Source organism: Arachis hypogaea, chromosome 6 (assembly GCF_003086295.3).
Source record: "Arachis hypogaea cultivar Tifrunner chromosome 6, arahy.Tifrunner.gnm2.J5K5, whole genome shotgun sequence".
Lineage (NCBI taxonomy): Eukaryota > Viridiplantae > Streptophyta > Magnoliopsida > Fabales > Fabaceae > Arachis > Arachis hypogaea.
The window spans coordinates 92601579-92616444 of NC_092041.1; positions in this window are offsets into that span (position 1 = coordinate 92601579).

Here is a 14866-nt window from a genome sequence, read left to right on the forward strand (position 1 = left end):
CCGTTTTTGGATAAATTCGTTGTTGTCTTCATTGATGACATACTGATTTATTCCAAGACTGAAGAAGAGCATGCGGAACACTTGAGGACCGTGTTGCAGATTCTAAAGGAGAAGAAACTCTATGCAAAACTGTCTAAGTGCGAGTTTTGGAAGAGTGAGGTGAAGTTTTTGGGCCATGTGGTGAGTAAGAAAGGAATAGCCGTAGATCCAACTAAGGTGGAGGCTGTGATGGATTGGAAGCAACCAACCACCGTAACAGAAATAAGGAGTTTTCTGGGTTTAGCTGGCTATTACCGAAGGTTCATCAAAGGCTTTTCACATATAGCTTCGCCAATGACAAAGTTTAACCGCAAAGACACTCCATTTGTTTGGACTCCTGATGCGAGGAGAGCTTTCAGACGTTGAAGAAAAAGTTGACCACTGCACCTGTGTTAGTGTTACCCGAGCCGAATGAGCCATTTGAGGTGTATTGTGATGCCTTATTGAAGGGTCTAGGGTGCGTGCTGATGCAGCATCGTAATGTGGTGGTGTATGCCTCACGACATTGAGACCTCATGAAGTTAGTTACCCTACGCACGATTTGGAACTCGCTGCGGTTGTGTTTGCCTTGAAGGTGTGGAGGCATTACCTCTATGGGGTTAAGTTCCAAGTTTTCTCTGATCATAAGAGCTTGAAGTACTCTTCGATCAGAAAGAGCTTAATATGAGGCAGAGAAGGTGGATGGAATTGTTGAAGGACTACGACTTTGAGTTGCACTACCATCCGGGAAAAGCGAATGTAGTGGCGGATGCTTTAAGTCGAAGTCATTATATGCGGCTTGGATGATGCTTCAAGGAGAAGTTGCTCAAGGGATTTGAGAGTCTAAAAATTGGTGCTCGAGAAGTATCCGGAACTTTGTGTTTGAGCCGATTAGAGATCTCAAGTGATTTTAAGTCCGAACTCCTAAAGGCTCATCAAAATGATGAAGCGTTATGGAAGGTGTTACCGGCTATTGAGCAAGGAAAACGGTGGAGAATGTCGAAAGAAAAAGATGGGTTATGGAGATTCAAGGGTAGGATCATTGTGCCGGATGTGGCACTTTGAGGCAAGATATTTTAAAGGAGGCACACAAAAGCGGATTCTCCATTCACCCGGGAAGTACTAAGATGTACCATGATTTGAAGGCGATGTTTGGTGGCCGGGTATGAAGAATGATGTGGCGGAATATGTTTCAAAGTGCTTAACTTGTCAAAAAGTAAAGACTGAACATCAAAGACCTTTTGGGATGTTGCAACCTTTAGAGATTCCACAATGGAAGTGGGAAAGTATTGCAATGGACTTTGTGTCGGGATTGCCAAGGACTAGGACTGGTTTTGATGCTATTTGGGTGATTGTGGACCGACTGACGAAGTCAGCTCACTTTTTGCCCATTCGGATGACTTACACCCTTGAGGAGCTAGCACGGTTATACATAAAGGAGATTGTGAGACTTCATGGTGTACCTGCTACTATAATCTCTGATAGAGATCCTCGTTTCACTTCAAGGTTTTGGGGTGCATTTCAGAAAGCTTTTGGAACCCGATTAAGCTTGAGCACGACTTACCATCCTCAAACAGATGGTCAATCTGAGAGGACGATCCAAACACTAGAAGATATGTTGAGAGCTTGTGTTTTGGACCAACCGGTGAGTTGGGATCGGTATATGCCATTAGTGGAGTTTGCATACAATAATAGTTATCATGCGAGTATCGGAATGGCTCCGTATGAGGCCTTGTATGGGAGGAAATGTCAATCTCCGCTATGTTGGTATGAAGCTGGAGAGAAAAGCTTGTTGGGCCGGAAATGATAGCTGAGACTACTGAACAAGTCAAGAAAATCCGTAACAGGATGCTTACGGCGCAGAGTCGTCAAAAGAGTTACGCCGATCAGAGGCGAAAGCCCTTAGAATTTGAGGAAGGAGATCATGTTTTCCTTAAGGTTACTCCGACCACGGGAGTAGGTAGGGCAATTAAGGCAAAGAAGTTGAATCCTCGATACATTGGTCCATTTCAAATCCTAGAGAGGGTTGGACCGGTGGCGTATCGGATGGCTCTACCACCTCATCTTTCGAACCTGCACGACGTGTTTCACGTGTCGCAGCTTCGGAAGTACACTCCTGATGCTAGTCATGTGTTAGAACCTGAGTCGATTCAGTTGAGGGAAGATTTGACGCTTCCAGTGGCTCCGGTCAGAATTGATGATACTAGTATCAAACGGTTGCGTGGAAAAGAGGTTTCATTAGTCAAAGTGGCATGGAGTCGAGGCGGTGTTGAGGAACACACTTGGGAACTTGAGTCGGAGATGCGAACGGATTATCCGCATTTATTCTCAGGTAATTGCATTTGAATTTTGTGGGCAAAATTCCCAATTAGGTGGGTAGAATGTAAAACCCGGTTAATTAACAGCTAATTAACCCATAAATGAGAATTTATTCTAGAAAGCCTAAAATGTGATTTTTATGGCTAAATATGATAGAGGAGATTGAGACGAGAATTTCGGTACCAATTTTATAGAATTCGGACCAAGATTGGACCGAACGGGCCAAACCGGGCCAATTGGACCCAAAGTGGGCCCTTGGCCCAACATAACTTAACCAAAACCCTAGTTTTCAGCACTCTCTCTCCTCATTTGTTACACACACAAGCTGAAATTAGGAAGAAAGGGAGGAAGAACACTCTCTCAAGTTCTCTCCTTTGCCTAATCTTCAAACCACCATAACTTTTGATCTAGAGCTCCGATTGCCACTCCGTTTGCGGCCACGCGTTCACCGCGGAGAGCTCTACAAAACCCATACAACCAATCTTGAGGTAAGCCACGTTTTGATCTTCGAAATTCCAGCCTTGTTTTCGAGTTTTATGAGCAAAAATGTTGAGATTTTGGGTTCTTTGATGTTATAGGACCCAACTCTCTTGAAGGAGAAGGTTAATCTTGTCTCCTTGGACCTTGGGTGTGGTAAGATTCTCAACCCTAGTGTGATTTGTGATTTTATGATGTTTGGGTTTTGAGATGTTGTGTATGGGTATGATGGTTGTGGCCTAGGTTGTGTATGTGTGGATATTGGAGCTTGATTGGTGATTTTGAAAAGCTTGGAAAGGGCTTGGTGGTGAAAAATCTGTTCTTGGAGGTATTGAGGCCTTGAGAGCTTGTGGATAAGTGGGTTGGAAGTACTCCGGTGGAGCTTGGGAAAATCAGCTAAGGTATGGTTTCGGTTTCCCGTATCTAATATGTAATGTGGTAGGAAATACTTAGGCTAGAGGCCCTAAGATAGGCATTGAATGGTTGATGTTGTTGAATGATTGAGATATATGATGTGGTCATATACGTGATGATGATTATTGATGCCTTGGTGGTATGATGTATGAGAAATATGCATGTTGTGATATATGCTTGATGATTGGTTATGGTTGAATTGTGGGTTGAACCATGTTGATGGTGAGTATGATGTTGATTGTGTACAACAATGATTTATTGGAATTGGTGTTGTTGAGAATTGGCATGAGTAAGAGTATATGATATGTCAATATATTTGAGTTTGAGCCACTTGGGTGAAGTGGGTTAGAATGATGAGATAGTGATTTTGTATATTGTGGTAATGTGTCAATGTGTGAGTTGAGGAGGCTTAATATGGAATTTGATATATTTAGATTGATTTAAAGAAAAGGGATGAAAATGGCATGTTTTGATTGATTTTGAAAAGAGTTGGAAATGGCTTGTTTTGAAAATGGCACTTTGTGGTTTTTATGAAAAATATGGTTTTTGGGCATACTTTGGTGGGACATAACTTGGACTACGGATCTCTGTTCTGTGCCAAATCTATTTAGAAATGAAATTGGATCCGGGATGTCTATGCCGTTCGAAGAACGGGTGAAAAACGATTTAAAATGAGAAAGTTATGTCCGTTGGAAGATTGGGGTTTAAATTGGTGAATTATGCAGCTTTTAACTTAGAAAATTTTTAGCAGAATGACCCCTTGCGCGTGGGCCCACCTGGCTTCCAGAAAGCGTCATCCACGCGTGAGCGTGATGTGCGCGGGCGCGCCGATTGTGCTGCACCCAATGCCCAGCCATTTTCCAGAGAGTTATGCCAGAACTGTGCCAGTTTTGTGCCTGGGGCACGAGAGTACCCACGCGTACGCGAGGTTGACGCGTACGCGTCGATTGGAAAACTTTTAACCCACGCGTTAGCGTGCATGGCGCTTGCGCGTCGATGGAGTTTTTGAGGCCATTTCCGCGTGCGCGTAGAGTGCGCGTACGCGTGGACCTGTTTTCATCCCAAAGTTGATTTTTGAGTTTTAAAAGCCAAATTTCATAATTCTAAGCCTCCGACCTCACCACTTATATCTTAAATCATTATGATATGTCTAGCTATGAGAGAATGAGCTAGTGGATGTGGTAACTTGCGAGTGAAGCAAGGGAAAATGAATGATCATTGAGGATTAAGCATGATTATGTGAGATGCGGAGGATGGTGGTGGAAGTGCTGGTTATGCCATTGGCCGAAGAGCCGTAATTGTTTATGAATTGGCTGGTTCTGGATTGAACCGTGAGCCGGAATAGTTGTGTATGCTATGAATATTGGCTGGTTATGGATTTAACCGTGAGCCGGAATGGCTGATATGGATGTTGATCCATGGATGAGAATTCATGCATGTTTATGCTGAATTATTGATAATTGTGATTTGCACTTCCACTATCGGAGTTACGAGTTTCCCTGGGTAGTAGCAGTGGCTAGCCACCACGTGCTCCAGGTTGAGACTTGATACTCTTTTGACCCTATGTCATAAGTGTGGCCGGGCACTGTGAAATACCCGGATGAGCTCGCCCCCGTAAATATTCACCAGTGAAGGTGATGGATATAGATCATGATTATGATCAAGTTTATGATGAGTATAACTCGAGTTGGGGATGCGTGACAGAGGGACAGTCCAATGGTTAACTGCCAGGACTTGTCGGGTTGGCTCTATAACCGACAGATGATATCATCAGCCACTAGGGACAGGCATTCATCATATGCATACTATATGAATTGTTTGAGATTGCCTATTTGACTGCATATTACTTGCTAATTGTCTAAATGCCTTACTTGTTCCTAATTATATATTTCTTGCTTGATATAACTGTGTTTGCTATATTATACTCCTGCTGGTGGTTGGGAGGTCTGAAGGAATTGGAAAGGGAAGTATTAGTTAGACTGAAGTATCTTTAGTCAGATGCCCTTTATGGTTTAGCTTGTTTATAAGCTTTGATATTATTTGGAGGGAGTTCTAGGATTGCCTTTGGCTTTCCTCCATTATTATGTATTATATATGTGGAAGCTGTTACCATGTTGAGGACCTCTGGTTCTCACCCATGCGGATTTTGTGGTTTTCAGATACAGGACGTGATGTTTCCCGTTGAGGCATGCTGGAGACTTCTATACTTGCGAAGATCCTTTGTTCTCGGGGCTATGTTTTGGTTTATATGTTTTGCTTAGATACTTTTATCTCCATTAAATAATACAAACTGTGATAACTCCTCTTATGGGAGATTTTGGAGAATAGGTTTTATGTATTTGTGTCCCTTTGGGTTTCCTTTGGGGTTTTCCTTATTTTTATCATTTGTATATATTGTTATGCTCGGATCGGTTATCTTCGCAGCCGGATCTTGAGTCTTGATATTCCTGTTTTTGACACTCCTTTGTATATATATAATCACGCGTTGGTTATCCTTGTTCGTTACGTTGTCGATCGGAGTGTTGCGCTTTAGAGTTACGATAGTTTTTGTTTACCCCTTTTTCTACAAAGGCTCCTAGTTATAATCAATCATTCATACTACTATACGTACTAATTTTTTATTTTAGAGGTCGTAATACCTTGCCATCTCTGAATTATGACTTAAGCATAAGACTCTGTATGGTAGGGTGTTACATTATGGTATCAGAGCAGTTCGTTCCTGTAGAGCCTGAGGGATGGACTGATTATGCTTCTATGCATTCTCTGTGTGTGTGTGTTATGTGCTATTAGTATATCTGCTTGATATAACTGGCATAAACGTTCATGAGCATGCATTTGGAACTTTGAAGTACTAGACTTCCGATATTGAGACTGATCAACTTAATATCGATTGTTTGGTATGTATAGGAACCAGATGGCGCCTCGTGGACCCGATAGAGGTAGTGTGAGAGGTCGTACGAATGCTCGTGCGCCGGAGAATAACCCTCATGACCCGGTGAACTTTATGACTGCGTTGGAGAACATGGCTGCTGCTATGCAAGCCACTGCTGAGGCTCTTGGTCAACAGATGAACAACCATAGTAATGATGGAGGTGGAGTTCAGGGCCCGATGACACTGTACATTGAACCCTTACTGATGGTGTATGTGCACTCTAATCACTCAAGTGTTTAGGGTAATCACTCTACTCTTCTCTAGTTATGATTTTAAATTTTGTTCTTCACCTAACCAATCAACAAATAATTAATGTACCAATGCAAACATCATGAGGTCTTTTCAAGGTTGTAATGGGGCCAAGGTAAAGGTGAGGATATATATATATAGTTAAGTGAGCTATAAATTGAATCCTTTGATTAACCTAAGCTCTTACTGATGAGCGGATAATTTATACGCTTTTTGGCATTGTTTTTAGTACGTTTTTAGTATGTTTTAGTTAGTTCTTATTATATTTTTATTAGTTTTTATTTAAAATTCACTTTTCTGGACTTTACTATGAGTTTGTGTGTTTTTCTGTGATTTCAGGTATTTTCTGGCTGAAATTGAGGGACCTGAGCTAAAATCTAATTCAGAGGCTGAAAAGGACTGCAGATGCTGTTGGATTCTGACCTTCCTGCACTCAAAGTGGATTTTCTAGAGCTACAAAAGCCCAATTGGCGCGCTCTAAATTGCGTTGGAAAGTAGACATCCTGGGCTTTCCAGAAATGTATAATAGTCTATACTTTGCCCGAGATTTGATGGCCCAAACCGGCGTTGCAAATTAGCTTCAGAATTCCCAGCGTTTAACGCCGGAACTGGCACAAAAGTTGGAGTTAAACGCCCAAACTGGCACAAAAGCTGGCGTTTAACTCCAGGAAAAGTCTCTACACATGAAAGCTTCAATGCTCAGCCCAAGCAGACACCAAGTGAACCCCAGAAGTGGATTTTTACGTCATTTACTCATTTATGCATATCCTAGGTTGCTAGTTCACTATAAGAAGGACCTTTTGACATTGTATCTTTACCTCATGACACATTACACGTTTCTCATTGTATCTTCTACGACATGAGTCTCTAAACTCCATGGTTGGGGGTGAGGAGCTCTGCTGTGTCTTGATGGATTAATGCAATTACTACTGTTTTTCATTCAATCACGCTTGCTTCTATTCTAAGATATCACTTGTTCTTAAACTTTATGGATGTGATGATCCGTGACACTCATCATCATTCTCACCTATGAATGTGTGCCTGACAACCACCTTCGTTCTACTTTAGATTGAGTAGATATCTCTTAGATTCCTTAATCAGGATCTTCATGGTATAAGCTAGAATTGATGGCGGCATTCAAGAGAATCCGGAAGGTCTAAACCTTGTCTGTGGTATTCTGAGTAGGATTCAAGGATTGAATGACTATGACGAGCTTCAAACTCCTGAGGGCTGGGCGTTAGTGACAGACGCAAAAGAATCACTGGATTCTATTCCAACCTGATTGAGAACCGACAGATGATTAGCCGTGCTGTGACAGAACGCGTTGAACATTTTCACTGAGAGGATGGAAGGTAGCCATTGATAACGGTGAAACCCTACATACAGCTTGCCATGGAAGGAGCCTTGCGTGCATGAAGAAGAAGACATTAGGAAAAAAGAGATTCAGAAGATAGAGCATCTCCAAAACCTCAACTTGTTCTCCATTACTGCAAAATAAGTACTTATTTCATGTTCTTTTACTTTTCACAATTAAATATGATAATTATTGATATCCTGACTAAGAGTTACAAGATAACCATAGCTTGCTTCAAGCCAACAATCTCCGTGGGATCAACCCTTACTCACGTAAAGTATTACTTGGACGACTCAGTGCACTTGCTGGTTAGTTGTGCGGAATTGCAAAAGTGTGATTGCAATTTCGTGCACCAAGTTTTTGGCGCCGTTACCGGGGATTGTTCGAGTTTGGACAACTGACGGTTTATCTTGTTCCTTAGATTAGGACTGTTTTATTTTTGTTGGTTTAGAGTCTTTTATTTGAGTTTAGTTTCATATTTTAAGTTTGGTGTCAATTGCATGCTTTTGTTTTCTTTTAACTTTTCGAATTTGCATGTTTTTAGTCCTTTCTTGATCTTTAAAAATTCTAAGTTTGGTGTCTTCTTTATGTTTTCCTTTAGGTTTTCGAAAATTTGTGTGTGATTTTCTAAAAATTTCTAAGTTTGGTGTCTTCTTTGTGTTTTCCTTTAAATCTTCGAAATTTTGCATTAATTTTCAAAATCATATCTTTTCAATCATATCTTTTTTCAAAATAATTTTCAATCATATCTTTTTAATTGCTAATTCCAAAATCTTTTTAATTAATTAATTGATTTAGTTTTCAATTTGCTTTGATTTTATTTTCTTTTAGTTTTCAAAATTTTATTTTCTTTTCTTTTCCAGTTATTTTATTATTTTCGGTCATTTTTAATTAAAAACAAAAAAAATATTTTTTTTACTTTACTTGCGATCCATATCATCTCCCTTTCTCCATCATGGACCTAAGTGGAGTTGAGCAGTCCAGAAGGACTCTGGGGTCATATGCTAACCCCATTACAGCTGCATATGGGAGTAGTATCTGTATACCTCCTATTAAAGCAAGCAGCTTTGAGCTAAACCCTCAACTCATTATCATGGTGCAGCAAAATTGCCAGTATTCCGGTCTTCCACAGGAAGAACCTACTGAGTTTCTGGCACAGTTCTTACAAATTGCTGACACAGTACGTGATAAAGAGGTAGATTAGGATGTCTATAGATTATTACTGTTTCCATTTGCTGTAAAAGATCAAGCTAAGAGGTGGTTGAATAACCAACCCACAGCAAGCATAAAAACATGGAAACATTTATCAGACAAATTCCTGAATCAATTTTACCCTCCAAAAAGGATGACACAGCTAAGGCTGGACATCCAAGGCTTTAAACAAGAGGATAATGAATCCCTTTATAATGCCTGGGAGAGGTATAGAGGTATGCTAAGGAAATGCCCCTCTGAAATGTTTTCAGAGTGGGTACAGTTAGACATCTTCTACTATGGGCTTACAGAGAAAGCTCAGATGTCTCTAGACCACTCAGCTAGTGGATCAATACACATGAGAAAGACGATTGAAGAGGCTCAAGAACTCATAGATACTGTTGCTAGAAATCAACATCTGTACTCAAGCAGTGAGTCCTCTATAAAAGAAGAAGCTATGGCAGTAACTACTGATCCTAACCCTCAAGAACAGATGGTTGAGCTTAATCAGCAATTACTCATGATGACAAAATAATTAGCAGAATTTAAAGAGATGCTCCAAGAAACTAAAATTGCTAACAAGAATATGGAAGCACAATTGAATCAGACAAGACAGCAACTATCTAAACAGATAACAGAAAAATGCCAAGCTGTTAAATTAAGGAGTGGGAAGACATTGAATATATCAACTCAAAGCAGTAGAAAGCTAAGAAAGGAACAACTGACAGAGGATGACCAACTAACTACCCAAAATCCCTCTGAGGACAATAAGAACCCAGAAAGGAATGATTCTGGCGTTCAAATGCCAGAAAAGGGTAAGAAAGTGGCGTTAAACGCCCAATGGGTAGCCAATTCTGGCGTTCAAACGCCAGAAAAGGGTTGCAATCTGGCGTTAAACGCCCAAAAAGCACCCAATCCTGGCGTTCAAATGCGACAAAGGGGTCAGACACTTGCAAGTGCTGATAACAACCCCCTTAAGCAGGCTTCTCCAACCACTTCTGTAGGAAATAAACCTGCAGCAACTAAGGTTGAAGAGTATAAAGCCAAGATGCCTTATCCTCAGAAACTCCGCCAAGCGGAACAGGATAAACAATTTGCCCGCTTTGCAGACTATCTAAGGACTCTTGAAATAAAGATTCCGTTTGCAGAGGCACTTGAGCAAATACCTTCTTATGCTAAGTTCATGAAAGAGATCTTAAGTCATAAGAAGGATTGGAGAGAAACTGAAAAAGTTTTTCTCACTGAAGAATGCAGTGCAGTCATTCTGAAAAGCTTATCAGAGAAGCTTAAAGACCCTGGAAGCTTTATGATACCATGCACATTAGAGGGTACTTGCACCAAGAAAGCTCTATGTGATCTTGGGGCAAGTATCAACCTAATACCTGCATCCACTATCAGAAAGCTTGGCTTGACTGAAGAAGTCAAACCAACTCGAATATGCCTCAAACTTGCTGATGGCTCCATTAAATATCTATCAGGCATAATTGAGGACATGATTGTCAAGGTTGGGCCATTTGCCTTTCCCACTGACTTTGCAGTGCTGGAAATGGAGGAGCACAAGAGTGCAACTCTCATTCTAGGAAGACCCTTCCTAGCAACTGGACGAACCCTCATTGACGTCCAAAAAGGGGAATTAACCCTGAGAGTCAATGAGGATGAGTTCAAGTTGAATGTTGTCAAAGCTATGCAGCATCCAGACACATCAAATGACTGCATGAGCGCTGATATTATTGACTCTTTGGTCGAGGAGGTCAATATGACTGAAAGTCTCGAATCAGAGCTAGAGGACATCTTTAAAGATGTTCAGCCTGATCTGGAGGAACTAAAGGAAATAAAAGAAATTCTGAAAATTTCTCAGGAAGAAGATAAGCCTCCTAAACCCGAGCTCAAGCCACTACCACCATCCCTGAAATATGTATTTCTGGGAGAAGGTGACACTTTCCCAGTGATCATAAGCTCTGCTTTAAATCCACAGGAAGAGGAAGCACTAATTCAAGTGCTAAGGACACACAAGACAGCTCTTGGGTGGTTCATAAGTGATCTTAAGGGCATTAGCCCAACAAGATGCATGCATAAGATCCTATTAGAGGATGATGCTAAGCCAGTGGTTTAACCACAAAGGCGGCTAAATCTAGCCATGAAAGAGGTGGTGCAAAAAGAGGTCACTAAGTTACTAGAGGCTGTGATTATTTATCCTATTTCTGATAGCCCCTGGGTGAGCCCTGTCCATGTTGTCCCCAAGAAGGGAGGCATGACAGTAGTTCATAGTGAAAAGAATGAACTGGTTCCTACAAGAACAGTTACAGGGTGGCGTATGTGTATTGACTACAGAAGACTCAATACAGCCAGTAGAAAGGATCATTTTCCTTTACCATTCATAGACCAGATGCTAGAGAGACTAGCAGGTCATGAATATTATTGCTTTTTGGACTATTCAGGTTACAACCAAATTGCAGTAGATCCTCAAGACCAAGAGAAAACAATATTTACATGTCCTTCTGGAGTATTTGCCTACAGAAAGATGCCTTTTGGTCTGTGCAATGCACCTGCAACCTTTCAGAGGTGCATGCTATCTATCTTCTCAGATATGGTAGAAAAATTTCTGGAAGTCTTCATGGATGACTTTTCAGTATTTGGAGACTCATTCATCTCCTGTGTTAACCATCTAGCACTTGTTCTGAAAAGATGCCAAGAGACCAACCTAGTTTTAAACTGGGAAAAATGTCACTTTATGGTGACTGAAGGGATTGTCCTTGGGCATAAAATTTCAAACAAAGGAATAGAGGTGGATCAAGTTAAGGTGGAGGTAATTGAAAGATTACCACCACCTGCCAATGTTAAGGCAATCAGAAGCTTTCTGGGGCATGCAGGATTCTACAGAAGGTTTATAAAGGATTTTTCAAAAATTGCCAAACCTCTGAGTAATCTGCTAGCTGCTGACACGCCATTTATCTTTGATAAGGAGTGTCAGCAGGCGTTTGAGACTCTGAAAGCTAAGCTGGTCACAGCACCAGTCATCTCTGCACCAGACTGGACATTACCATTCGAACTAATGTGTGATGCCAGTGACCATACCATAGGTGCAGTGTTGGGACAGAGGCATAACAAGCTTCTGCACGTCATTTATTATGCTAGCCGTCTTTTAAATGATGCACAGAAGAATTACACAACTACAGAAAAAGAGTTACTTGCAGTGGTTTATGCCATTAACAAGTTTAGATCCTATCTAGTAGGATCAAAAGTGATTGTGTACACTGACCATGCTGCTCTTAAATATCTACTTACAAAGCAGGATTCAAAACCCAGGCTCATAAGATGGGTGTTGCTTCTGCAAGAGTTTGATATAGATATAAGAGACAGAAAAGAGACAGAGAATCAAGTAGCTGATCACCTGTCCCGGATAGAACCAGTAGCAGGAGCGCCCCACCCTCCTACTGAGATCTCTGAAACCTTTCCGGCTGAGCAACTCTTCGCCATTCAGGAAGTACCATGGTTTGCAGACAGGAAAGGGAAGAAGCATGAAAGGCTTCTCTCAATACAGAGTCAAATAAAATCCCCACATTCAAACTCTAAGTTTGGTGTTGAGAGGCCATCATCATGCTCTGAGTATCCATGAGGCTCCAAGAGAGCCCACTGTCAAGCTAATGACATTAAAGAAGCGCTTGTTGGGAGGCAACCCAATGTTATATTTATCTATTTTCCATTGTTATTTTATGTTTTCTGTAGGTTGATGATCATGTGAAGTCACAAAATCAATTGAAAAAGAAAAAACAGAATGAAAAACAGAAAGAAAAATAGCACACCCTGGAGGAAAAACCTGCTGGCATTTAAACGCCAGTAAGGGTAGCAAATGGGCGTTTAACACCCAGTCTGACACCATTCTGGGCGTTTAACGCCAGAAAGGGGCACCGGACTGGCGTTTAACGCCAGGAATGGGCAAGAAGCTGGCGTTAAACGCCAGAAATGGGCAGCAGCCTGGCGTTTAACGCCAGGATTGGCAGAAAAGGGCGTTTTGCACGCCACTTGGTGCAGGGATGAGCTATCCTTGACACCTCAGGATCTGTGGACCCCACAGGATCCCACCTACTTCACCTCTTCTTCTCTCATCTTCACACCCTTCCATAGCACTCTTCCCCAAAATAACCTCCACCAATCACCTCCATTAATCCTCCAAAACCATTATACAACCCACCTACACCCACCCACTCAAATTCAAACCATCACTCCTTCCTTTTCCCACATCATAACCACCTAAAACTCCCCATGGCCGAACCACTCACACCTCTCCTTCTCATCTATTTTCTGCTTTTTCTACTCCATCTTCTCTTCTTTTGCTCGAGGACGAGCAAACTTTCTAAGTTTGGTGTGGCAAAAGCATTGTTTTTTGTTTTTCCATAACCATGTATGACACTTAAGGCCAGAGAAACCTCTAGAAAGAGGAAAGGGAAGGCAAAAGCTTCCACCTCTGAGTCTGGAAGATGGAGAGATTCATCTCAAAAGCTCATCACTAAGAAAAGGATGGAGCAAACAAGAGCATGAGGAAATTCCTCATCATGAAATTCCTGAGATGCCTCAAGGGATGCACTTCCCTCCACTAAACTATTGGGAGCAAATCAACACCTCCCTAGGAGAATTAAGCTCTAACATGGGACAACTAAGGATGGAGCACCAAGAGCATTCCATCATCCACCATGAGATTAGAAAAGATCAAAAAGCTATGAGGGAAGAGCAACAAAGACAAGGAAGAGACATAGAGGAACTCAAAAGCACTCTATAAGATTTTCAAGAACAAGAACAAGCCGCCATCACTAAGGTGGACCCGTTCTTTAATTTCCTTGTTCTTTATTTTCTATTTTTCGAATTTTTATGCTTTATGTTTATCTATGTCTGTGTCTTTATTACATGATCATTAGTGTCTTAGTGTTTATGCCTTAAAGTTATAAATGTCCTATGAATCCATCACCTCTCTTAAAATGAAAAATGCTTTAATCACAAAAGAACAAGAAGTACAGGATTTCAAATTCATCTTTGAAACTAGTTGAATTAGTTTAATGTGGCGACAATACTTTTTGTTTTCTGAATGAATGCTTGAACAGTGCATATGTCTTTTAAATTTGTTGTTTTAAGAATGTTAAAATTGTTGGCTCTTGAAAGAATGATGGAAAAGGAGAACTGTTATTGAGGATCTGAAAAATCATCAAATTGATTCTTGAAGCAAGAAAAAGCAGTGAATACAAAAAAAAAGCAAGCAGGAAAAGCCAATAGCCCTTTAAACCAAAAGGCAAGTGTAAAAATAAAAAGGATCCAAGGCTTTGAGCATCAGTGGATAGGAGGGCCTACAGGAATAACATCCTGGCCTAAGCGGCTAAACCAAGCTGTCACTAACCATGTGCTTGTAGCGTGAAGGTGTCAAGTGAAAACTTGAGACTGAGCGGTTAAAGTCATGATCCAAGGCAAAAAGAGTGTGCTTAAAAACCCTGGACACCTCTAACTGGGGACTCTAGCAAAGCTGAGTCACAATCTAAAAAGATTCACCCATTTATGTGTCTGTGGCATATATGTATCCGGTGAAAATACTGGAAAACGGAGTACTTTGGGCCACGACCAAGACTCATGAAGTAGCTGTGTTCAAGAATCAACATACTTAACTAGGAGAATCAATAACACTATCTGGATTCTGAGTTCCTATAGAAGCCAATCATTCTGAACTCCAAAGGATAAAGTGAGATGCCAAAACTGTTCAGAGGCAAAAAGCTACTAGTCCCGCTCATCTAATTGGAGCTAAGTTTCATTGATATTTCGGAGTCTATAGTATATTCTCTTCTTTTTATCCTATTTGATTTTCAGTTGCTTGGGGACAAGCAACAATTTAAGTTTGGTGTTGTGATGAGCGGATAATTTATACGCTTTTT